Source organism: Drosophila subpulchrella, chromosome X (assembly GCF_014743375.2).
Source record: "Drosophila subpulchrella strain 33 F10 #4 breed RU33 chromosome X, RU_Dsub_v1.1 Primary Assembly, whole genome shotgun sequence".
NCBI lineage: Eukaryota > Metazoa > Arthropoda > Insecta > Diptera > Drosophilidae > Drosophila > Drosophila subpulchrella.
In genome coordinates, this window is record NC_050613.1 from 6,843,999 (window position 1) to 6,870,707 (window position 26,709).

General features: G+C 36.1%; 1 protein-coding gene across 2 annotated transcripts in view; it reads left to right on the plus strand.

The window, feature by feature from the left end:
- LOC119556403 (teneurin-a) overlaps nt 1-26,709 on the plus strand; it is a 256,048-nt gene that overhangs the window by 23,107 nt on the left and 206,232 nt on the right. For both annotated transcript variants that reach the window (XM_037868580.1, XM_037868582.1), the window contains exon 2: nt 2,773-2,795. The gene's annotated coding sequence lies outside the window, so the exon portion shown is untranslated. The remainder of the gene's footprint in view (nt 1-2,772; nt 2,796-26,709) is intronic.

Sequence of the window (26,709 nt, forward strand, 5' to 3'; positions counted from 1 at the left end):
TCAAAATGTATGAGGAAACTCCACATTTCCGAGCACCCATAACCAATGCCCCCCCCCAAGCCCACTCCCATCCCATCACACTAATGTATCCCTGGCCAAATTATGAGTGACAGTTGCCAGTGGAAAGGCGGAATGCGCCAAAAGACATCATCTTCGTATTTTTGCCTTGTCAAGTGGCTGAAGGGCGAAGTCCTCCCAAGGAATGCAGTGGAATTTAAAAAGCCCTTCGCCGATGAATACTGAGGAAATTCATGAAAAGATAGTTATTTCCCCGAAGGCTTTTGCTTAGAAATTCCCTTTAAGATCTCACAATTTGTAGGCTGTTGCCCATAAACCATTTACAATTAATCCCTTACATTTATTTGCAAAATGCAAATATTTCAAAATTATTAGAAGTCAGCATTTCGTTCCTGGGAAGGGGAAACTAATCTTGTGATGCAAATTATTAACAAAATATGTTATACTTTCCAAAGAAAAGTTAACCCGTTCATATACATATTTGTTTTTAAATGTAACATTTTGGTTCATTGAGCTTAAGTCTATAATTCCAAATAAAAATGAAACAAAAATTCCTAACACGATGCCTTAAAATAAAATTAATAGATTTCGCTGCTGCGAACTTCTGAATATTTAAAAAAACAATTCAAAATTTAAGGAAGATTACATAAATACCAATTCAAATGGCTTAAAGGATTTTGCATGTTTACCAAAAAAATAACAAACTTATGCATTAAAAGCACTTTAACTGTAAAATAATATGATGAGAATACAAACTACAAAAATAAAATTAAATGCAATTTTGTATCTAGATAAGGTTATTTGTTTAAGCTTTAAAAATATTACTTATTGGTCAATTCAAATAACTTAATTGTAAATCTATTAAATCAACAAGTAAGTAAAGTATTTGTTATACAATTATTTAAGATTTATGTTAATCTTTTTGTAACCCTTTCCTGTTACAAAAATGGTTAAACTTCAATTGTTGTATTTACATGCAGGCAAGAAATACAACATATGATGCCCCAATAAATCCCTAAAATTGCGCTACTTACTGATAAGACGAAGTCTGTATCCAAAACCAATTACCAGATTGATCTGGCTTAAGATGCATGTGTTTGCCTCAAATGACGATGGAAAATGCCGATAATGTTGACGATGATCTGGGATGATGATGATGATTGCGGTGGCCATGCATGATATTTCATCAACTCTCGACTGGCAATCAAAGCTCGTTATCCGCCGGGGCATGCCGTTGGCCTTATAGCAATTCATTTGCCAGCTTAGCCCCCGGCCAACCCCTTTTGCACCCCCATTGCACCCCCACCCATGACCACCCACTGCTGTTGGCAATATGAGGAGCACTTGAGCGTGCGCCAAATTAAAACGCCGCAAAATGTCAAGTGCCGCAAATGCCAAAAGCGAGAGGAAGAGTGGGAAAATGTGTGTGTGGGTGGGGAAAACTGGGGAAAGGGGGGAAAACGATAGTGGAACAGACAGAGCGGAAGGATACGCGTCGCAGTTATTTTAATGAGCATTAAATGATGTGGCAAGAGCCACACCCCCCCCCACCCCCACCGCCAAAAACCAACTCTAAAAACGCCCCCTTGCGCCTCATTTACGGCTTAATTATGGCAATCGACAAATATGCATAAAAGTATGCAACACATTTTTTACCATCCCCCTGGTGACAAATCTAAATTGCAATGTTTTACAAGGCCAACACAAAACGGGGGCCAGAGAACCCCCCATTCCAAGCCCCCCAAAAAATGCCTGACATCGCTGCAAATTTATGGGACACACAAAAATCTTTTGTACTCGAGCCCAACCAGGCTTAAAACCATTTTATGCAAGCCAGCAGCAGCGGAATGGAATGATATAGGGGTGATATAGAGGGGGGCTATATCCAATCGTTTGTGGGCCATCCGATGTGACATCCGTGGAATTGGTTGAGCGGGATTACGGGGCCATAAAAGAGGCTACAGCGGCTTGTGGGGAAATTGAAACAAATGTTTTAGAGATATTTATTTGCATATTTGCATAATGCTCTGCTGCGTCGGTTGCATTTTTTATGCAGCTTTCTATTATTCATATAGACAGAGCAGGGGCTTCCCCTCTTCCCCCTTAACCCCATTTGGGCTAGCATAAAAACCAAGTTATGGTTTTGTTTTTTGATATCTGTGCAATGGAACGGTTACAAGTGCCCACTGCCTGATGGTTGATAAAATGGATTATGCTCTGGCCTCTGGTTTCAGGATTAATATATTAACTTTAATGAGACTAGAACTTAAGTCAGCAAGTGCTACAAATAGAATACCATATCTCACGAAAGTATACCTAAAGAAAACCCACTTCCACACTTTCTTTAAACTCCTCTTTAAACTTCTCAGGAATGACAAGTAAACGATTTCAGTCTTTTAGCTCAAAAACGATATTATTTTCAAGTAGAACAATATTTGTCTATATATAACCTATAATCTGAAGAGTCAAAGCCTATTTTTATATTTTATTTTATATTAAAAATCAAAACCATAGGCCAACAAAATTTCCATGTTGTGGTTGTACTCGCCTGACACCGAGTTCTTTTTATAAGGTATGGTTCTATTCTGTTTTCGTTTTTTGAAAAAAGTTGGGCTGTTCCAAAAATAAGTATATTTATCTGTTGGGCCATTTTAAGTTAGGAATGCTAAATATTTTGCAAACACTGAACTATGCCATTTACTTTTGTTTTACTTGTTATTAAATAATAATCCATTTCTTATGCATCTTTTACAGCATACGTATTCGTTCATAAAAAGGTGAGTTCTTACACATATATCCTACAATACATATAAAGTGTTAACTTCTTTAAGATCCGTATAAGAATTAATTTTTAGATTAAAATTCCAATATTTTGTAATTGGTACTTTTATAAGAAAGTGTTTTATTAGTAGTACCTACTAAAAAGCTTCCTTGTAACTAAGATTGATTTTTGGCAATCTAAAATTGCTGTGCCCCGTTGGACATTAGATCGAGTTCCAAATAAAACAGCAACTAATTCACTTTCAATTGCCCCGATCTGCTAGGACCAAGTGATTCAGTGGCTGGTTAATGGCTTTGATATTTTTTTTATTATTTCGGGCAAAAGAGTTCCATTGCAGACACTTGATGTTGTGACAAATGCCAACCGAATGGGGCCAAGTGGGTTTTTATGACACACACATTTAACGCAGTGGCACTTTAGTCAATTAGCTGAGCAGATGTTTTCATGTTTGTTTTTTGTAGCTTCAGTTTTAGTTTTCAGTTTACCCAACTGTGACACGAACGTCAATGTTGAACACGGAGATGGGTTTGTTCGGGCGATTCTGCATGCATTTATTTATGATTTCGATGGATTTGTATGCGAAATTAAAACAAATCGGTAAATAAATAATGCCCACACAACTGGGAAATTATTTATTTAAGTTTTTGTTGACCCCCCATTTTTATGCCCGCCCCACACAATGCAAAACAATAAGCAAATTGTCCATCTATTTATATCTGTTTGTTGCCCGACATTCGGTTGTTGTTGCATTATGTACATCATGTATTTGCATTCAATTTTCGATAATTTCCTGTAAAACCCTAGAGAGCCAGAATATAAATGTATAAACGCATATATGGCATATATACGGATGTGTTATGACTAATTTATTTATTAGCGCACTCAATGGCGAGTGAAAGCCAAAGGAAATGAAGACTCAGCTGCATTTCAATTATTTGTGCATGTGCTAAATACTTGGCATCGGAATAGGGACAACAATTTCAATTCTATTGCTTGTGCCAGGCAAACAACCGCACTTTGACACCCCCGACCCCCATCCCCCCACGATTTTGCAGGCCATTTTCCCATTTTCCATAGCCATTTCCCACCACCCACTTGCCAGAATCCTGGGAACCACAGTCAAAGCGTGTCGAAACCTTGGGATTTCAATTTGATTTGAGTGAAATTGAAATTGTTCAGCCATTTAAAAATCAACAACATCTCGGTACCCCTTTGCCATCTCAACAGGTTTTGCTCTACCAATAACGAGTAAGAAAGCACAAATCGTTTTGCCGAGGTGATGATTATTAGTTGCTAAATCCACAGAACAATTTAAAGTTCTTGCACTTAAGTTGTGCTATCATAAACACTTAAAATTTACTATTTTATTATGGTGTTTTTTTTTTAGATTTGCTTATTCATTGACGGTCCAATAATTGGCATTTATTGAACAATTTATATTATATGTTTTAATCAAGGCAATTTGCAATATTCTAGTATTAAACCTACCCATACTTCTTTTGCGAATATATTTTAAGCAATTTCCCTCGACTAACGAGTTAAATCATCATTTATTTCCCATTTTGATTGGGCTCATCAAACATTTCCACGTTCGACTCCATCTAGAATTTCGCACAGCCCCCAGCTGGGAGCATTAGCTTCCATTTCCATTATTTTCGGCTGAGAAACCTTTTTGGCTTCTGTGTCCAAGCCACCGGTGCCAAAACCTCAGATATGCCGACCACCCAGCAAGGTCGCCGGATGGTTGGAGTTTGGGTTTCAGTTTGGGTTTAGACTTGAGTGCCGGGGTGGGGGTGTTGAAAGGTAAGAGGTGAGAGGTACGCATCATAGCACATTACCATTCATGAAATGCAATTTCGCAGCCAAAGGATACACAAAACACAGGCGCACATAGATACAAAGTGCCCGCACACATATGGACAAAAGGGTGGTGGTGAGAGTAAAGTGCCTTTTTATATACCCCGCAATCTAATGGAATATGTGCGGAAATAAATACTTACCTGGAATTTTTTAGGAGGACTAAGTGGTGAAACAAGCTGTTCAATATTATTAGCTTTACTTTGATATTTCTGCGTTTTAAAAATTAACGTTAAGGCAAATTATTTATTTAGTTAGTATGCATATCAAAATAGTTATTGGCTCTGTAGAATGTTCTATAAAAATAAACTAGTCTTTGTTCTAACACTGGTTATGCTTAAAAATAAATAAAGTAAAATGCTAAAAATATTAAATTAAATACATAAATAAAAATGTTTTACAAAAATGTTTTATTTTAAACACCTTAGTATTTGCAGAATGTTAGAACAAAGTATGAAAGTAACTAACCAACTTGTGTTATTTATTTAATTCTACTTTTAACTTGCTCATATTGCAGGGTATCATCTTTTTCTATCATTTTTCATGCCTTTTCAGGATTTCCACTTTTGTTGCTTCAACGATTTTCAGGCTCACCGCATTAATGTGCGTGCGTCTAGCTTTGTATCTGTGTTTATTAGAGTGTTGCTGGTTCTGCGTGTGTGTGTGTGTGTATCTGCATCTGTATTGATATGCATATGGAAATGGCTGAGGCTGTGTGCGATTGTGTGAGTGTGGGCGCAGGCCTCCCCTCAATTATGTATGCATGCGTATTAGGCAAAAAGCGGCAAAGTTTTTTGCCTTGCCGCCGTACATAATGGGTGTACACTGAACCAAATTAGGGAGGGGAAATATAAAATAATGATTTTTGGCTTTAAGCCTTTTTTTCATAACTATTGCAAAGGAATGCTTAAAAGATTTAATATTTAAAGAATGCTTACATATATGCACGTCTCTATTAATTAAGTTTGAAAATTTTTTTCTAGTTCCAAAATCTTTTGGTTATACTTCAGGTAATATTATGAAGAGATAATTATACTTAGAAGCATCAGATTAAAAGAAATAAATTGTAAACTTGTTGTTTTAAATACGAACTCCAAGCGTTAGATGCACTGAAGTGAAAAATATTGCTTCATAATTCTATGAATTTCTAAAAAATATTACTTAAATTATATTAAATGTATACAAATTATATTTTTCTTCAACCTTTTTATTGGCTGATTTTCAGGGTGGGCCAGTTATGGTTCCGATGCGGTCTCAAAACATGTTTTTCCAGTGTTGGGAAGGGAAAACAGAGAGTGGTCGCTGGCAGGCCTGTTAATTAGCGTGGCTCACACACACTCGCCCACATGGACCGCTCAAAATGCGGCAACGGCAACAAAATGCTACAAATGCGACCAACTTTGCCTGATAATGAAAATCGAGTTCGTTGTCGTGGCGAAAAGTTTTGTGCGAAAAACTTTCATCAAAGGTTACAATTTGTGCCAGGCCTTTTGTCCCGCTCGCACTCATTGCCGCGGGTCAGGGGTCATGGTTCGGGGGGCGGGGCCACTGAGGCCTGTCATGGACACCTGATTATATAAATACCTTGCGGAGTTGTTGTTTTCGCTGTTTTCGTTGCTCTCGTTGATGTTGTTTGATGCTTTCAACTTGGCTGCCTTCAGTCTGTTTTCATTTAATTCGTTTCCCTGGAATTCAATTGCTCACTGGGGGAAAACAATTGACGCATGCAAATTATAATTAAATTAAAATAGGGAAAATACATTTCTACATTTGTAATTTTATTCCAAAATGTAAAGCTTGTTGTTCTATTATATTAACAAAAATGGTTTCTTGGGATATATCTGTTTTTCATTTTTTTAAAGCAAAGAATCGATACAACATTTATTTCTTAATTTATTATTAACAATTTTTTAAAATTTAGATTATTTTAAAAATGTAAAAATATTTTGTAATAATTTAGTCATATTTTAACTAGCAAAATGGCTGGTGATATTTTAGACCTTTTTATACCCTTGCAGAGGGTATATTGATTTCAGTCAGAAGTTTGCAACGCAGTGAAGGAGACGTTTCCGACCCCATAAAGTATATATATTCTTGATCAGCATGACTAGACGAGTCGATCTAGCCATGTCCGTCTGTCCGTCTGTCCGTCTGTCCGTCTGTCCGTCTGTCCGTCTGTCCGTCCGTTTCTACGCAAACTAGTCTCTCAGTTTTAAAGCTATCGGGCTGAAACTTTCCCAAAAGTCTTATATCTTTTGCAGGTAGTATATAAGTCGGAACCAGCCGGATCGGACAACTATATCTTATAGCTCCCATAGGAATAATCGGACAAAAAAATGAAAAAAAATTATATCTTTGGTGTTTTTTAGCATAAAAACTCCTAAGCTTGGAAATAACAATTTTTAAATAATTTTGAATTTTGAATTAAATATTATCGAAATCGGACGACTATATCATATAGCTGCCATAGGAACGATCGGAAAATTTGTGGAAAAATAATATGAAAAAAATTATAGCTTCGGTGTTTTTCAACATATAACCTCCTACGCTTGGAAATAACATTTTTTAATTAGTTCTGAATTTCGAATTAAATTTTATCAAAATCGGACGACTATGTCATATAGCTGCCATAGGAACGATCGCAAAATTGGTAGAAAAATAATATGAAACAAATTATAGCTTCGGTGTTTTTTAACATATAACCTCCTACGCTTGGAAATAACATTTTTTAATTAGTTCTGAATTTCGAATTTAATTTTATCAAAATCGGACGACTATATCATATAGCTGCCATAGGAACGATCGGAAAATTGCTACGAAAATAATATGAACCAAATTATAGCTTCGGTGTTTTTTGACATATTATCTTATACTATTGGGAATATCATTTTTTGTGTTTTTAAATTTAATAATTATAGCTGCAAGGGTATATAAGCTTCGGCTTGCCGAAGCTAACTTCCTTTCTTGTTTAATTTGACTTATAGGTATATTAATTATTTAAGTAAATACGGTTTTGTTATAATTAGAAAACAAATTCTATTGTCACTGTTGTTGGTTACAAATGTTTTTTCATAAAAGCAACATTAGTTAATTAGTCTAACTATTGTTTCATGGAAGAGTTTGTAATCAGTCTAAGGTATCGGGAAATTGGATGTTTAAGAAATTATACATTTTATTATTTATACAATCCAAAGTCTAGTTGTAATATATCCTTTTTTCAAGTATATTTTCCATTCAAGTTAAACGTGCACCTATTTAATAAGATGCCTCTTCATTTTTTACCTTTCCTTCACTGCACTTAATGCCAACTCGAAATGGTAGCGTGTTTTCGGGGATGTTTCCTGAAAAAAGAACCCTCTTCCTTTCCTGGCGATCGTTGATCATTCATTCGAACTTCCGCTGGAGACACCGGGAACGGCTTTCTCCTACTCAAATGTCCGACAGGCCAAAACCAGCGACGGAAGGAAGTGGCCGCAAGTGGAGAGTATAGTACACCCATAGTACACCCATAGTATACCATACTATACTATACTATTCTTTACTATGGTGTATACTTTAAGAATGAAAGCGAGGTCAACGGAACTGGCCGTGTTTGAGTGCCGGTGTGTGGGTGTGTGTGTGGGTGCCTGGGAAAATGCATAATAAGAAAACCAGGAGCAGGAAAATACCACCCTAGCCAACCCACCGCATTCCACCTCCCACTGTGCTGGCAACAGAAAATACCTAGACTCTCGCTGTGTGCCACTTAATTTGCCTCAAAGTACGCTGAAGAGTGTTCGCCGGCAGACGGCGAGGGCTCACTGTACCTTCGCCTGGAATGAGAGTATTTTTGCATGATTTCCAGAGTGCATTTTCAAAGGGAAAGTCTTTTATTGGCATCTCCGGGCGATTATTTGCTTTATTTGTTGAGAAAATTGGTATACTGTATGGTAATGTTAAATTAAATGTATCTTCCTGGTGGTATTCTTTTACACAGATGTTTGGTAAATTGTTGTATTCGTAATAAATTAAGACGAAGGGAACTATTTAAGAAGGAATGTGAATGCGCATTCTTAATAACAAATTAAACGATACATGTGTTTAAAGCCCTTAAAAAAATGTTTAAAGGAGGTGAACTTATTAATTAGTACAACCATATAAAGGGAAAACATTAGAAATTAGAAAATAGTTTATTGAAGGTTTTTTCTTTATGTCCCTTTAAAACTAAACCATTTATTCTTAATATGAAGCTCTTTATTTCAAATTCAAGTGGTTAAAATTGAAGATTTAAACGGATTGGTGGTCATATATCATAAATTGATGATGATTTTAGGCACAGGCTTCCTATTTCCTTTTCTTTAATTAAATTAGGAAATAAATATATTATTTTAATCATCAATTAATGATAAATGACCATTTAATCCGATTGGTGGTCATTTATCATTAATTGATTATTATTTTAGGTACAGGCTTCCCATTTTATTTTCTTTAATTAATTAATGGTCATTTATTGTTAATTGATGACTATTAAATAGGAAGCCTGTACCTAAAATAATAATCAATTAATGATAAATGACCACCAATCCGATTAAATTTACAATTTTAACCACTTCAGCGAATTTAAGAATAAGCTCTTAATATAAATGGTTTATGTGTGGACAAACGGATCCATCGATTGATGGCCTTGAGTCCTGGTTTTCCTGTCGCCTTATTTGGCCTTGTCTCCCTATTTGTTTGCTTGTCTACGAGTCATGAAAACAACAAGAAGCTAAGAAAAACAGTATTTAAATATTTTAAGACCTAAAATGAAAGAAAAAACACAAAAACCCGATAAACTGGTACGAACATTTCCGGCAAATTTGTGTCTCCTTTTTACCATCTCGTTTTTTCTCTCTTTTTCTTAGCATTTTCGGTTTTGCCTGAAATTGCGCGTAAATATGTCAAAGGAAACGTCCTTAAGGGCGGGAAAAACAAGACAGGGTACAAAAATAGATGGAAGTTGTAGGGATGGATGGTGTGCCTTATGGGTCTTGCCTTAGCACTTATTCAATCAAAATCAAAATCAAAATAAGTAAACATGCGGAGCACCGCTCCTGTCTCCTGTTTTTTTTTTTTTGGTTTATAAATATCCCTCACTCCGATTTCCGAATTCTTCTTTAGGGACCTTTGCCGACTGTCAAAATGCCATTGTTGCGTATTAAAGGAAAATCGCGCATACGCCGCGTGTGCCATGGTATATACCTACCTTTCGTCCTACGGCCCTCGTTTCTTTTATTTTGCTGCCTCGATTGGTGAGCAAACAGCGGGATAAGCTGTAAGTCCTATATATAGAATGCAACTCGGCCAAATAGAGTTGAATCTCCATTGATTTTCCTCCCATCTCTGCCATCCGAGTGCAGGGTAATAAAATTGTTTCATACATATGCGTGACTATCTTGTGTGTTTAAGCAGAGGAAATTGTGGGCCACCGAGTCGAGGCAAATATTGTGGTCCCAGCCCTCAAATATTATTATTAGTGGCAAGATGTCGATTATTTTCTTGGCATTTTCTTCCCCTAGATTTGATTCGATTAGACGGTTCGTGACCAGTTTTTCCCTTTGCGTAAGCCCTGTATTTGATTTGCTTGCCGAGGGTCAGAAGTTTATTTGGTCGGACATTTAATAAATTGGGCGGTTCTTACGGTGGAATACATTCTACGTGCTTTTTGTTATTTTTGCTTGAATAGAAAAATACTTCATCTGACCATCCGATTTTTGGCAAACCGTTTTTGCTCTTTAATAAAACTCTTTTGGATTCCAATGACATGCGATCGCTTTGGGTCGTCGTTATCAACATTTTTGATTATTCTGACAGAGTATTCGAAATTTCAAATTTTGTATTCTTTGCTGACTTGGCCATATCTTGCCAACTATTCTTTTACACACTGAGGGAACACACATTCTTGCTGAAATTAATTTTATTGAACTAGAGTTGATTTTGAAAGAATATAAAATTTATGTTTATTTTTATATATAAAAAAGCAAAACAAGTTAGTACTATTACTAATATTCATTTAAAATAATTTTAATTATTTTAAATTTTGCTCGGGTGCTACAAGGCTTTTTTTAATAATTCTTTTAGCTAAAGAATTAAAGTTACTTAATTATATTTTGTTTTATTTATTTTTCTTATATTCCGGGTGGTATAAGGATTTTTTTTAACAATTCTCTTAACTTGAGTATTAAAATTACCTTAAGTTATTTTTTAATTTTTTTTCGGGAGCTACAAGGTTAAAATATCCTCAGTTTAATTAAATTTTAATTTTTTTTTATTTACAAGGGTTCTTTTCAAAATTCCTGTTTTAAACTGATGAGGAAAAGATACTATATCGTCAGCCCAATTTCAAACGTTTTAGAGAGGGATTGCTTGGATGACAGCTTCTCAAATTGGATTGGCAGATCCCATATATTTGGCGCAGTGCCCTTTTCGCGTCCTTTTCGCCGTTGGCACACAACTCACGCAGTCGAGTGTCCCTGCCTGTTATTGTTATGGCCGTTATGGCCATCTCCGACCGCCTCCGCCCAGTTCATCAATCATACGCAACGTTGGCACGTGCAGCAGAGCGTTAACAGTGAACGGGGTTTGGGGTTTTGGGCGGGGGTCGGGGGTCGGGATCCTTGTCTGCTTCGCTGGTCGTCGAGGGTTAAGGGCTTGGCTGGCTGGCTGGCTGGCTGGTTGGAAACAGACTTTCTGATAGGGCAAAGTGTCATAACGTCGTCCTAATGAAGCGTCTCAGTTTTGCCGGGTGTCCATAAGCTGGATGTGACTGCAATCGCCAACAATTACAAAACTTGCAACTTGCCGCACCGAAATCCGTTGCCTCCTTAACCCCCCTCCCGCCCACTATTTTCGGCCGGCAAAAGTTGGAGGATTAAACCAGGAGCAGAGCGTTACGAACAAGTGGAACTGAACTGAACTTCAGGGGGTGTTCATAAAGTTGTACAAAAAATTGTTTCGCTCTGCGAGAAATTTTGCGGGCGAAAAAAGTTTTATCTAACCGAAGAAAGTGGGCGTGGCTGCGTGGCCTGTCGCATTCTGTTTAAAGTTAATATTTACATGCCACGAAGTAGCAACAAATTCTTGTCATTTGCAGCTGTGAGACAAGACAGGGACGAACGGCAGCGAAGGCACATCAAAAAAGGGATCCAGCCACTCTACACTTGGAAAAAAATGCATGTTGTTTAAGGAAATGCTGAAATAGAATGGAATATTTAAGTTGAGTTTGATACTTGAAATCATTTATAAAGCAGTCTTTAAGTGTGTAACAAGAAATTCGTTCTTAGAGCATACTTTTAGACACATTATAAAGTGATTCTACATTTTTTGAACAACCAATAAGATCTAAGACTGCCCCACAAATGTATATTTTATACTTAAAATATTATTTGAAAGAGCTGTAAAAGTGGAAAAATTTCAAACTGAGCCAATTTTATTTATAATTTTGTAAATAGGATAGTATGGTGTATTGCTAATTTTGGGATTAAAGGGAACTCAGACCAAAAAAAAATGTGTTAAAGCTGGAATAGCGAACAGGTATCTCTGCCAAACTGTTTAATGTTCCTTATTTCTTCTGAGAAGTAAATTTATAAATTTTTCAAACTTGCTGCATTCTGGAATAATTTTCCAAAAGTTTATCCGAGTGTTGTGGAAGACAAACGAACATCAAGTTTTGTTTTGGGTCGCCAGGCAATGACAACTTCAAGTTCATAAAAGCGCAACTAATGTGCATGAAATACGTTTTGATATAGAAGCGCACACAATGTCGTCCTTTCGCTAAGCCAACTTGGCAGCCCCTCTTGGCCAACTTGCCAGCCATTTTGGCCATTTCCCACCACCCATACGTTTCCCTTTCATATTTCGTAAACAAAACATCAACGTGAAACTTTTCCCTGCCTTATTTTTTTGGGTTTTTTCTTTTCCCATTTCTTTTTTTTTGCGAAGTTCACAGCGATAAGTTGCAATAAGGGAAACAACTTTGGAGAAATCACAGAAAGAGGGAGCGAAATATACAAGAAAAGAACTTTTCACATTGACATGTTTGGAGCTAGCCCCGCAATTTTCCCATATTTTCCCGCATCTCCGCTTTCCCGTCAATTTGCGCACCCTTCGACCATGTTTCTTGCCCTATTTCAGCCATTTATCTGAGCCTTTCCCCCATCTTCGATTCCTGGGTCTCGATGTAATGCATTTTGACGTTAACTGGCTCAAAGTTTCTTGTTTATATTCGCTTATTGTTTATAAATGGTTGATAAGTGACGCAGCCCCTTCACACCAGCCCTTGTCCTTTTGGCTCCATCGAGTGCCATTCGAGTTCGTCCCTGATTCTCCCTGATTTTCCTCGAGTTTCCATGAGTTTCCTTGAGTTTCCTTGAGTTTCCTCGAGCTGCCCGAAGAGCTGTGCAAAGTCTGGCCGATTGAGCAGTGTTGGCCAACGCTATATTGTTTTGACATTTGGCTTCCTGTTGGCTCTATTTGAGTTGTATTGAGTCAGATTTGAAGGGAAGGATAAGGTGCCAAGTCTACTGGGATAGATTGGGCCACTAAAAAACTGAATAACAAAAAACCGCAAATCAAAAAAATTGATTTTTTGCAGATGATAGTTATGTGATATAGTAATTTGAGAAACACAAGCTGTATAAAATAAAATGTAAATTGTGTTAATGAAGTTTTTTTTTTAAATATTATTAGCAAACATTTTTAGTTATTTAAGTTTACATATTGATATTGTTATCATTTATTCAACTTAGATAATCAACAAAAATATGACAGCAGGTTTATAAAAATGCACTTTTGTCTTGACTTGAATATTCAAATTTATAAAAGTTTTCAATATTGTTTATTATATAATTACACTTCATAAATGTTTTAATTATTGTATATATTTTTTAACCATTCCTTTTTATGTTGCTGTGACAACCCACATTCATTTGACAAATAAAACCCTTGCTGCATCAATTTAATAAATATCATAAATGGCTTTCAAAATACCCACGGCCCTTAATTAATTTCCGAGTGACCTCATCCATGGACACCACACTGATTGACTGTCCGAAATTGCTGGGAAACATGAACATGCAAATTTTCCATCATTGCCACGATATCTCAACAACAGGGGCGGTACAACCGCACTGTGGCCACGCCCACTTGGACAGCACACCAGAATCCATTAAGTGCATTTTGAAAAGAACTATCTGTATCCGACACCCATTTCTGCAAAACCATTCTCCCCCCAAGAACATTATCTAAATTTTTATGCGAAAAGTTTGCTCGCCTTTTTGGAGTGTAGTGAAGTGCAAAAGGGAAACTCAGTTGGTGATTTTTCCTACCGATTTTCCCCGCTCTGCAGACACACAGGACCATCCACCGCCTTTTTGCAACCACCCACCGCAATGTTTAGCTAATTTAACTATGTCTCCGAGCTGGCTGCCAAACAGCAAACTAATGACACTTGGCAAACCCCGAAAATTGTACGAAATTCAGAAAAATTAATTTCCCAGCCAGCGGGAGGAGCGCGGCAAGGGGGCCGAGGAAAATCCCCCTAAGAGGGGTCAGCCAACTTTTAATAAACAAAATTACGGAAAACCGAAGAGAGCGCTGTGCCAAAAGCGCTTGGCCAAATAAAAACCGAGATAAATGGCTAAAAAGGGTCGCTAATTTTTCGGTTTCTCTCTGGGTAATGTTTTTCGGGGGGCAGAGCTTAGGTCCTCAAAGTTGTTTGTCCCCCATCCGAAATCCCCGAAATCTTTTTCTCGGGTGCCAGAAGTTTGTTTACTTGGGCTGGGGAAAAAAGGAAATGGGGAGTGAGTGTCAGGGAAAGTAGGTTGACGGCAGTTATCAAAGCTAATCGGTGAGTTTATCGGTGGAATGTAGTCACAAGCCCTTGATCCAGTTATACTAGAAGAAAAAGATCCAGCTTAGTCGGATAAACGGACGCACAAATTTAATTAGGTTCATGACAACTATACAAAGAATCTATCAAAATTCGAAAACATTTTGAAATTATCTAAGACCTATCAACAAATAGTGTCCTACTTTCGGTATCAAATTACCAAATTTAATTTATTTACCCGCAATCTCAATATTTGTTATGTGGGCGGCAGACAGACTTAAGCGTTATGGGCCTTAGAGTGGCCGTGGCAAATTTTTTTGGGTCAATCCATAGGTATTTCAGTTAAAATTTTATTTCTAGCATGATAATTGTGGGCGCCACAGGCTTGGGCGGCTTGTGGGCGTTAGAGTGGGCGTGGCAAACTTTGGGCCAATCGATAGGTATTGACGAGACTAATACATATCAGCTAAAAATTTTTCTCTATCATGAAAATTGTGGGCGCCACAGTTTTGGGAGGTTTGTGGGCGCAGGAATCTCTAGAATCTGCATGCCTAATCCGAGTATTGCAGCTCTTATAGTTTCCGAGATCCCAGCGTTCATACGGACAGACGGAAATGGCTAGATCGACTCAGCTAGTGATCCTGATTAAGAATATATATACTTTATGGGGTCGGAAACGCTTTCTTCTACCTGTTACATACTTTCCGACGAATCTAGTTTTCCCTTTTTTGAGTAACGGGTATAATTAGAACAAACAAATAATTGAATTAACTTGCTGACAACTATACAAAATATCCTAAATAAAATTACGAAAAAAAAGTATATTTTATAAGTCTTAAAAATAATCTAACGGACACTAACTCCCTGTATTAATTTAATATAAAATTAAAACTTTAATAACGTGTAGTAAACACTTAAAAATGTATAGAACAAAGCCAAAGTTGAACTTCAAGAGTATTAAAGGATTTTGCCGCAAAATAAAGCGAACATTCACGAGATAAGCCGCAGCAGGAAAAGTTTGAAATAAATGCATTGAATGGACCAAGTCCCCAATGTAATCAGCGAAAATGCGAAACGACAGGCAGCTGGTCAAAATATCAAAATATCTGCGTTCCCCTGCAATTTATCTATGAATTCCCCGCTCGTTCGCTAGCTCGTGTGTGTGTGTTTTGTGGAAGATAAAATTATACGCATCGGGGTCACGTGTAAAGGTCGTAAATATCCAATACACCGACACATCGAAAGAAAGAGGGAAATCTCTGGGGGGGAGGGGGGCTGAGGGGATTTTTGAGATGGGCGGCACACGTGTGGGCGGGCTAATTATGACAGGCCATTTGCATTTTGGCTGTTAATCACGAGTATGCATAATTAATCCCAATTATGCATAAACACAAATTAATAGACAAAATATGCACATTGCAGCTGTCGCATCAATTAAGCCTGTCGCCCGCCCACGATGCGTATGATTGATGGCGCCCTCCTCGGCGCTTCTCATGCCGCCCACCTAATGGCCAACCAAAGTGGACATGCTCCACTAACTGATAACCCTATTTCATGTTTAAAGACCCGAAACGTTGAAGGAGCCGCAATAAATGGAGTTATCGTAAAATATGAAACAAGTCCCAAACAAATCCTCGAACAATGGCCAACAGATAGACACATGCGAGTGGGGGACGTGTTGAAGCAAAAAGGATTCAACGCTCTACTTGCAATTTCCGTTTGTCCGTTTTTCCTCTGCTCGCTGTCCGTTTCTCGTTTTAGACGGGCTATACAACATCCGAACACCCGCACACTCCCATTCACAGGACATGACACACACACGATACAAATATAAAATAAATCTTTGTTTAAATACCCGAAGAATGTTGGCAAATATTTTCAAAAACCGCACACATGGACACAGACATTCAGGGGCCAGGGCTCTTGAGGGTCCCTCGGTCTGGAAATAAAAGGCATCCCCATAAATAATATTCAGCATCAAATCCGCTTTAAACAGAGAAGCCGGCCAACTTTGCCCCCAGTCGCAGGCTTTTGTGTTTTTTTCCTTATTTTTTTCTGTTTTGTTTCGGGAAAGGGGCCTCCCACTCGATAAGCATCGATGGACGGAGGGATTCTGGCTTGTTGGTTCGTTTGCTTCCAGGAAAACGGGACGGAGGAGCGGGGAAAAGACGGAAAAGCCGGACAATGCCCTTCGCTAATTTGCTTGATTTTCCTTTGGCAACAAATGAACTCGTGGAAAGGAAAGTGTTAAAAAGAAACTTTCCTCCAAGAGGGTGGCAAAGTGTAAGATTTAAAGGCCACAAGTTGACAAACATCGCATTAATCTTTGGTTATTAATTGCTTTTAAGTGGAGAAGGGTTTCAAGAGTGATTACCCAAATACGTACTTTGATGAAAGTTCTTGATCCAAACACAGAAACTTGAAGTTCTTAATTAAAAATGTCGATTAATGAGGTTTATTTTGGTTTTTTTTTTATATTTGATGTATTTGAGTTTATCAACGGATTTCTATATTATATTTATTATAATAAGTTCCATTTCTCATCCGCATGTTAAACTATAAGTAGGCTTAAATCTCTAAGATTCCATACCATTTCTAGGCTTTAAGTCTACATCTAGTTTAAATTCAAATGAGTTTTAAATTTTACTATAGTCACAACAACATCATCTACTTTTACTATTTTAACCTTCTTGGTTAAAGTTCTTCATTTTCCGAGTAGAAAAATAGGTATTCGTATATCGAACATCCATTTCTGGCCAACATGGAGTCTGTTTTAATTCTGGATGCTATTGCTATTGGGCGCAACACAAGTAGTTTTGGATAAAGTCATGTGCCATATCCATTGGGGTAAAGCCCCCGAAAGGGACGGTCCGAATCCGAATGCAAATGCAAATGCAGCTGCCTTAGCAAACAACTAAAACAATGCCAGATTTTTGCAAACTTAAATCCGTGTTTATGTCTCCACAATGCCGCCCACTAGTCCCCCCAGAAAATCCCCAAAACACTATTCTACATATAGTGCACAGAGAGAAAAGATGCAATGAAGAACCAGAGTGACTAGTTGCAAAATGATTTTATTTTCTTTGAATTTTAAAATGAATTTTTTATTGTTAAAACATTTTTATTTCAAGTTGCCGATGGGTTTATCATTCATTTTTTAAATAGCTCTCAAAAATATAGCAATTTTACATTATCAAGGTAAAATTCTTTTACACGTACATATTCTTTTATTCTTGTGAGGAACTAAATCTTTTTTGATAAAATAAAGTTGACATAATTTTGATAGGTACCTTCTATACTGAACTACGTTTTTTTTGCAGTGTGCATGTGTGTGCGAGGGCGTTACTGTCTGTCTATAGGAAAGCATGAATGTATGGGAATGAGCGAGCGCGTTACGCCCTAATAACCTACAAAATAGTTGGCAAACAACTCATTCCGTGTACCCGCTTTTGGGCCACATGACTTGAACTATGCGAAAAAAATAGAAAAATACAAGAAAATCAAAAGGGAAAAAAGATAGAAATGGTAGAACGAAAGCGCAAAGCAGTGACAGCGCCAGATGCGAAAAAGTGGAAATGGCCCAGAGGAACCAAAGAGGAACAAACATTTGCCGGCTTTACTTATCCAAAACTGGCCAAAAGCACGGGCCAAAAGGCGATGGCGATTGCGATGGCCAGAAGTTAAAGTTGGCCGAACAAAGTGAATATGAAAGAAGCCGAATGCAAATAGTGTGCTATCGATATTCTCGGCAAGAAAGTCCTAACTGCCCCCAAAAAAACATTTCCCAGCGGGATTTCATTTGAATCTATCGCCCAAGTTGGCAAGCGTCACTTATTTTTTATTTACTTGCCAACTTTAAGTTTCATTTATTATTTCATGTCACCCGAACTTTAATTCTTTTTAGTTTGTGTTATATAGAAATATGCTATATTGGTATATATTTAATATATTTTATATTTATATATAATATTTAAACTAAATTTTAAACTTTAGGTTATAATAATAAAAGTATTATCTACTGACGTTCACGAACTTATATTTTTAACTAGCAGATTCAATTAAAGATTTCAGGAACACCAGTATAACTAATTTTTTATTTCTCCTTATAAATTATATTAAATTGCCAACTAAAAAATAATTTATGTTTTAATATCACACAGACTTTAATTTGTTACTTTAAATATGCTTTATAATCATAAAATATATTACAGAAATATGTATATATTTATATATCAATTAATTATATAATAAAACCCTTTCTATTATGGCTTTATAAACTTATATTTTTGTCTTGCAGATTCAATTGAATTTTAAATTTAAGGAACATCTAGCTTAGCTTTTTATTTATTGCTTCTTATGGAATATATTAAGTTGCCAACTTAAAATTTCACATTATTATTTCATGTCCCACAGACTTTAATTTGTTTGTCAAAAAATGCTTTGTTATTATAATATAAATTACAGTAATATTTGTATATTTATGTATAACATATTTATATAACATATTATATAACTATTTTATTCTGGCATTATAAGCATATTCAGTTTTTGTTTTTAGAACCATCAAGAATGTTCTTTATTTCATTCTCTTTACAAAATATACGTTTTATTTGACTACTGATTGATTTTATTTCCTTTCCATTTATGGTTATCTTGTGAATTGAATTCATCAAGTTGATTTTGGTTTTATTCTGCGCATAGATGACTGCACTTCACTATGTGAAATCGATTCCTCTCGCCGGCGCGCTACAAATTCAAATCATTTTCGCCGGCACCAAATGCATTTGAAATATGTGGCACATACGCCATACGTTGCACACAAAACTACGAATCAGGCCGACTCAAAATCCAAAACAGATAACTTAATTTCCAGCCAGTCAAAAAGGAGGCAGAAAAAGAATTAAATAAAATCGAAAACGAGATCGAAAGCGAAACACGCTTTCCGCAGAGGGTAATTGAAAATTCTGGCAGTCAAATTGGCGCTGTCAAGTGTCAAAAAATGCAATTTGCACTGCGAGTGAAGTGTGGTGGCTCAAAGGACGAGGGCTTATCTATGGGGAGTATTGCATTCAAAATATCAAAATATCAAGTTTCCGAAGGGTAAAGAGAGAGGGGGGGGGCATTGCTGTATCAATATCGCAAAGTGTATAAATCATAAAGTAATTCCGGGCAACAAAAAATGTTTTTGCTGTGAAAGCTTTACGACACTTGGCCATGGAAAATTATGTCAAATTCAAGCTCAGCCAACCAAAACAGCCAACAACAAGGATCCCCGAAGAAGAGGAAGAGCCAGCAGCACTCCAAGAAGGACCCCCAGCTGAAGAAGAGGAAGAGGAGCAGGACGAAGTGCAAGTAAAGGAGTCAAGGAGCCAAGAGTTCCAGGCCAAGTCGAAACGTGCAAATGAAATTTATTGTTATGACTGCAGTTTAAGCCTGACAGAGGCGGCATTTTCGAGGGGGGCTGGCAGGGGCAATAGGGGACACTCACATGAGCAAGGATTAAATTGCTCAAGTTAATATTTCTGTTACCAGCCAGGACCAACTGGGTCAAAGGCACTCTAGCGAAAAAGTATGCTATGCTTAATATACAACAATTTATGCAAGTCGGTTTCTATACATTTTTATAAATACCACATTTTCCTTGCTTTAAATTCAATTTCTAGCTTATAATGCCAACTCACATTTTTTGTTATTTTATAAATCAAATTTTAATAGAATAATAATTATTATCTTAACATAAAATTTGAATAAAATAATTTAATAATGGCTAGCTGTTTGCAAGTTGATTCTTAATTCTGAAGCAAATTATGCAAGTCGTTTTCTTTAAATTTTAATTTATATTTAGTTTTCCTTGCTTTAAACTTGCAATTTTAAAATTGGATTTAGTCTGATTTTAATCCATTAATAAATATTAACTCTCAGAAAAGTTCAAGGTTTCCGTAAATATAAAACTCATTAAGTAATGTCTCATCATTTTGTTTGACGTTTAAAAACAGAACGTAAGTCTAAAGCTGTTTGATTGATAATGGATTTATAATTCTAAAACAAATTATGAAAGTCTTTTTGTTTAAATTTTAATTAATATTTCGTTAATCTTGCCTTAAACTTGTACTTTTTTAATTGATATTAATCTACTGAACTATAATTATAATCCATTAATAAATAAATAAATATAAAATTCATTAAAAAATATCTCTTAATTTTGTTTTATAAGCCGTATGTCTTAAAATAAATCTATTTGATTGATAATTGCTTTATAAAAAGAAAAACTCTTATATTTCATATAAAGTGGCTGTCTGACTTAGCCGAATGCAATTCTTTCTACGAAATATTTTCACAATTTTTGCTTGGCCAATTTGCACGGGTTCTATTGATATTTGACCATTTTTTGATAGTTTTTATGGTTTAGCAGCAATTTGGCAGCATTGCTTGACTTTTGCATGCCATCAATACGTTTGCTTGTTTTCATTTTATTTTTTTGTTTTTTGCAGAACTCCCCTTCCGTTTGTTGGTTGTTTATTAATCATTGGGGTTCCAGTTTTTGCCAGCAATTTTCCTGCCAACTCATGGTAAATAAAATGAAAGTTTTACGTTGAACTCTTCATCATCGGCCTCAACTTGAGTTGGTAAACTTTCTCTCTCGCTCGCCTTGCCCCTTTTTCATTTCTGCTCAGTGTGTGCATCACGTTCAATGTGTGTCTGCACTGAGAAAAATACCTAAGGGTTTTCTTGGTATGCCATTTAATTAAGGGTAAAACGTAATCATTGTTCGATGGTGGAGTGGATCTTTATCTTTACACAATTTACAATTTTATTGTATGCCTGCAAAATTAATCAAATAAATATATCTATATATTAATAAATAAAAAATAATACAATTTTAAAGGCATTAAATTATCTCTACATATTAATTGATAAGCCTGTGTTTTCTTAATTTTAATTATAACATATATATCTGAATGTATATAATATATATTTTATGACTATTCATTATTCACTGGGATAATATAATTAAAACCTAATTAATATATGCGCCTGCTTATTATAAATGACTTTAAAAGCTTAATATTTTATAAATTGAATTATGTTCAATCAACGATTATAAACCAATTAATGCTTGAAAGAGTATTGTTTTCTGTATAATTACATTTATTTTTTACTCTGTTTCTGCTTTATGGGCCAGAGGCAGTTTAGATTTGCATTTGGGAATACTCCTCGTTCTGCCACCGCCATGTATATGTGGGCTAAAAATATAATAAAATTTGCCTTTTGGAAATTAGTTGCACTTTGCACACGTTACACTCCTGGGGGTGTGGATGTGTGTGTGTGCTTGAGGGGGAGGGGGTGGGGTTTTCGGGTGGCAAGGGCATGTGATGGCACTTGCCCTCTGACCTCCGTCGCCTTTGTTTGGCCAACAACAAAAAGCAAATAAAGATGTGGCAAGCGGAAATTTTATATTGATTGTATGTGTGTGCGTGTCAGTCGGCTGGTGTGTCTGTGTGTGTGTGTGGGTGAGTATCTATGTATCTGTATCTGTATCTGTGTACAAATGGTTGCGCTTTCAGTAAATTATCATGATATCCCCATGCATTTTCCCTCCTCCTCCACCTAAAATTTTCCCATCCTATGACATCGGCTTTAACTTTAGTTTTGCGGCTTTTGGTCATATTTTCAGTTGCTAGTTGTCTCCTTGTACTTCACCCTTTGTTTTTCCTGTTTTTCGGCTTTTCTTTTTGCTTTTCTTTTTTTTAGTCTATTCGTTTTTCTCTGTTTCGGTTCCGTTTTTCGGAAAAGTTAATTAAAATGCTTAGTTGATTTCCTAAAGGGATAACCAGTTGGTCGGTGTCTAGGCGAGTTGTTCCTGTGTGGGTGTGTTTATTTGGGTGTGTGTGTGTGTGTTTGTGTGCGAGTGTGTGTGCCATGTTCATGTGGGTCTCATAAATGTTTTGTGATGCTTACATTACCACTCGCAGCGGCTCCTTCGCACTTTCGTATTCAGTGGGGAAAATCCCATTCGCATTTTCACTTTTCATGACTTCCACTGCTTGACTTTCTTGCACTTCCACATTGAGAAAGTTTTCCAATATGGGAAATTGAAATGCCATTATGTGTGCTAAATGGAAATATAAATAGAAAATGTATCTTTTAAGCATACTGTTACTAAATGGTTTAACTGTTTAATAAACATAATGGTTTTATGAAAATTCTAGTCAGTTAATAAATTAACTATGCTAACTCGTTGGATTCATAAAACATAATATAGAACAAGCTTTATAAATTTCGATATCATATATCGAATATTAAATTAAAGTGCTTTTCAACCATCCGCTGCAGGTTTACAATCGCTAATCAATTAAATTGAAGCCCTATATCTTCTTTAGAGTCGTTGGAATGTGTTTTTTATATATGTAGTGTTATCTTAAAATGTAACAAACTGACAACTAACAATAAATCTAAGAAAATCTGAATGCAGTTGCAAAAATCAAATGATAAGACATTTAAAAAGGGTCATTAAATCAATTTGATTGTGCGTTGACTCCTAGTTTTTAGGGTTAGCTTTATAGATATAGACTTACAGTGCAATAGGCAAATAAACTTACATTTGTTTTACTTGCAAAGCTTTATGTCTTTAAGCATTTAAGTATTTCATTTGTATAATTTGATGGCTCAAATTGATAGCTTTTAAATACGTAGTGTCTTAAATATATTTTGTTTAAGTCTTAGGAAACATCTGTATATCTTAAAACTCTCTTCAAATAGATAAATAGTTATTAAAGTCATAACTTTACCCTGTCGACGTTTATCCCCCAAAAGTTGGTAACTAAATTTTCCGCTGGATCGCTACTCAAAAACTACACCTGATTCAGAACAAGGCCGATAAGCCTTATTTTGTTGTGCACCTGTCGTGGGAGGAATCCTGAAAATTGCCTGCGGTTCCTTTTCGTTTGTTCGCGTTTTCAGTTTTATTTTCAGTTGTTGAGCTCTTGCGTTCGTTTTGCTCTGGGCAGAGCGGTCAGCGTCAGCGGCAGTGACAGCCGACTGTGTACAGTGGACACTGGACAAATGGACAAATGGACAAGGGGACACATGGATACAACCAGCGGTCAGCTATGGCGATAATTAAAAATAATTTGCTGCCATGGTGAATAAAACCGAGACCAGCGACCGGAGCGGGGCCAAAAACCAAACGGAGCCATCGGAGTCGAAAATGCCGGCAGTGCTGACGGAAATCGGGAGCCGAAAATCGTGACATTTGCAGCAGAAAAGTTGGTTTAAGCTGTCATTTAATTTTATGACAAAAAATTCTGCCATTTTGATATACTTTTTTATAATTCAAAAAGAATACATAAATTATTTTCCATTGTTCGAGGTGGAATAAGGAAGAACGCTACAGACGAGTGACCCGACTATCAGATACCCGCTACTCAGCTAAAGGTCTTCTTGGTTTGAGAACGGGCTTTTGAGAATGTTTGATCTCGGTTTCAAGATTAATCCTTCTCGGCTTCAACATCGAATCGTTCTCGCTCCCAGAATCCATTCTGAAATGGAATTGCTAAATTTTTTACAAATTATATATATTTCAGCCTTACGGCTTTTATTTCATTATTAAGTTGATATACAAGAAGGGGTGGTTGTACAAATTTGGATAACTTATAAATGTTCTTTAGATCCTTTATGAACCGCAATCGGTACAATAGCCTCTTTTATACCAACATCCCATATGTATCTAAGGAACTCGTAAAAACTACGGCACCTAAAACATTATATTATTATTATATAACATACATATTATTATATAATCATAGTATGATATCTCTCCTTCATTTGAAACGTTCTTAACATGAGCTGCAAAAAGCAATCACACTGGTTATGTAAGTGTGTCATTGTGCGTGCAGTTTCAAGTCTGTATTAATCACACAACGCATAAGTTAATTATTCAATACAATGTACGTGAATTAAAATATTTGTGTACATATGTATGAAAAGGAGTTAATACAACGCATTACCGATTTCGTTTTCTTAAGAAAAACGTGCTCGAATAAAAACACAGATTAAAAACACAAATTTTAAAATGGTGAGAAAGGCCTCTTTTAAGTTGAACTCTCGGAGCACGTCTTCCAATTTTTCGTCACTTTCTTTTTTTCATAAACTTAACCGCACACAATTTGTACAAAAACAGACAGAGTCGCAGCTCACTTCGATAACTATCGATAATTTTAGGAGGGGGTTCGGTCTCCCTCCCTTCACTATCATTTTTTCTACGTCTTCCCCTCACGTCCCTCTTAACAACCTCAAAACCAAGATTGCTTTTAGCTCGAAATACTAAAATTGACATCGCTTTCGTCTCGATATCGAGAAGATAAAGTAAGAAGAACCGATCTCGATTTTTTCGTTCTCAATTTTTCCGGGTGTATAAGTGCTTTTCATTTTGAATCATGGATCATGTATCCAGAATATTGTACTGCTAGTACTGTTAGGCTTATAAAGTCTGATAAATATATTTGTTTTGGGTAGAATATATGGAGTTTTAGAAAGTTCGTTATCCAATTTAAAGAGACATGGGGGTTTGGTTGGGGTCAAATGGTCAAAGAAAAGCCGCGCCAAGATCATGATTAAAGCGGCAAAAGCGCGGAGCCCTACAAATGGTACACTCAAAAAATTCATTTTCAATTATGAATTAATAAAAAAATAAACCATCATATTCAAATAATTTGTTTTTAAGTATTTAGTTTTATATTTTTGTTTAAAAAGTATTTAGGCCCTAAAGTTCAAATTAAATTTACCAGATTTATTTTTAAAATGAAACACATTCCATTACCAGATTTATTTTTAAAATGAAACACATTCCATTAGCCAGAATCTTAGTCATATCGCGCCCTTATTCTACGTAATATATAAACAACATTTTTGTTAAAATGCAATAAAAAACTGTATATCATGTTTGGAAAATGATTTTAAAGTCTTATTGCTTGAATGTATATTTTAAGGGCCACATGTTAACTTTAAGGTAGGTTCTAAGCCCAGAAAACATATGGAAGTTTATGTTCTTATATCAATTTTTATAATGTATCTAATAAAAAATGTAAGATTTATATTTCTTTTATTATTTATTTATAATATATTACCTTAAAGCTTTCTTCCCAATTGTATAGCTTATGTTGGTGTTAAAATCTGCTAAAAGATCTGTTGTGGCTGGAACTCAATATTTGTTGGTTTTTCATCATTATATCGATTCCAAATATTTTTTTGAGTGTAAGGCAGAGAGCGGCGTATGTGACACGAACTGAGCTTCACTTTTGTATGCATTCCGCCTCCCTTTTTTTTATTACTTTTTTTTTAATTCGAGTGACACGAAGGTGAAGGCACAAAGTGGTTTGCCCGATGCCAGACGTCGGAGCAGAAGACATGTCCGTAGTACGGACTACGGAATATGGACTCCAGGATCGGGAGTCGGGACTGTTGAGTCGGCCTCGGTGACGGAGAAGGAAGCACTTACTGCAAGTGAAATCCAGCTGAAGGCAACGTCACTGGGTCGATGGGTTCTTGGGTTGCTGGGTTGCTGGGTTGTTAGGTTGCCGGGTCGATGCTTTTCCCTTTGGCCCGCCCTTTGATTTCCCGTCCTTGCAGTGCATTTAGCAGACAGACACGGACATAAGGACGTCAGGCCATCCGGACAGTAGCCGTCACTCAGTCAGACAAACAGCAAACATCCAATGCGGAAAAATAAGGAACTGGTTCCATTGGATCAACCAGTACATGTTGGCTGACTCGCCCTTAAAATCCCTAGATATATCATGGCTACTCTTCACCATTTTAGGGATATAATAAACGATTTTCGGACAATGTTAAGCCCTCCTGCAATTCCGATTAATTTATCATGCAAGGTGTTCTTTCTTATCTGGTTATTATAAGGTTATAAAAATAATAAACACCTTAAGCTTTGATCTATGACTGAGAATTATTATGAAAATTATTTTTAGAACCTCGATAAATAAATATTAATATTATAAAAATAGTTAATGGAGATCAACACTGTTATATTTAAGAAATTAAATATTGAATATAATATATATGAACATTAATACATATATATATTCATATCTTCCAATTAACTACAACTTGGTAAACCCCATTTTGTATAATTAATTTTAATTATCATTTACTGGACCTTAATAAAGTAAATATGGAGTTTTAGAAACTTCTA